The sequence below is a fragment of the Nematolebias whitei genome, chromosome 20 (genome assembly GCF_014905685.2).
Source record: "Nematolebias whitei isolate Nwh7 chromosome 20, NemWhi1, whole genome shotgun sequence".
In the NCBI taxonomy this organism is placed as follows: Eukaryota; Metazoa; Chordata; class Actinopteri; order Cyprinodontiformes; family Rivulidae; genus Nematolebias; species Nematolebias whitei.
In genome coordinates, this window is record NC_056517.1 from 4634426 (window position 1) to 4635743 (window position 1318).

Genomic DNA, 1318 nt, shown 5'->3' on the forward strand with positions numbered 1-1318 from the left:
GCTTCATCAGTCTGAGGAGACACCAAACAAAACTGATTCCCAACAGCTTACTCCAAAGTGTGAGAAAAAAAAAGTTAGGCCATCTTAGCACCAACATAACTGTTGTTTTTTTTTACTTTGGAGTAGGCTGTTGAGAATCAGTTTTGTTTGGCGTCTCCTCAGACTGATGAAGCCCTTCGAATGGAGGGTGAAACATCTCAGCACAAAAAAGAAACCATCCAGATGACCTGACTGCCCGTTGTTGGATCATTTAGAATTAATTTTTTTAGACAGTAATCCCAAGACAAACAGGACTGACTGAACTATGCGGTCTGAGGAAGAACAGGTTTTGTGAAAAAGACCATTTGTTCTCAGAGGGAAAAAGAGTCTGGGAGTGGAAAACACAATTCATGCAAAGCATCATGGGTCAAACGAACAAGGTGAATAAAAAAACAAAAGTACATTAATCAGATATTAACCAGAAACTAGTTCTTAATACTTTTATACTACAACAAATAATAAACATTGTTACCAGTGAATATTAACAGTAAAAAAGACTCAGAGTTAAAACCTGTGTGCTTTAGAAGCTGCAGACACGACTAACGTGAAGTCTGATGATGAAAATGTTTTCATATAAATAATTTTAAAAAGTAAAAGAATGAAAACAGTTGTTTTGGTCAGATTTAATAAACTAGTTTTCATATTTCATAGAAAAACCTCCTGAAAATGATTCCAGATGTTTAGAAGCTGCAGAATGAGACTGAAGTGAAGTTTGTTGGCAACAATCTGACGTTATATATAAATAAATAAAAAAGTCCATGCTTAATAATCCAGGTATACAATCCAACAATTTTGAGTCAGGTCATCTGGACAGTTTCTTTTTTTGCTGAAACGTTTCACCTTCCATCCAGAAGGCTTCATCAGTCAAGGAAGCACACAACACAAAACTGATTCTTCCCCCAAACAGCTTACTCCAAAGTGGAACAAACCAGTTGTGTTGGTGCTAAGATGGTGTCTTTGGCACGCCCCCTCCTCCGATGCCGGCCCTCTTTCTCGTCTGCAGTCATGTCCAGTCATGAAACCTGTGTTTCCTTGACTGATGAAGCCTTCCGGATGGAAGGTGAAACGTTTCAGCAAAAAAAGAAACTGTCCAGATGACCTGACTGAAAATTGTTGAATCTGACTTTGTTTTTTTAAAACTTGTCATTAAACTATAAAACTGGTGTTTTGGTCAAACGTCATCCTGTAAATAAACTAATAAACAAGAGCCAATTTAAAAACTGCCAACATGAACCTGGATGAGAAATTTAATTTGAAATCTGTTTTTATCAGAGCAGCT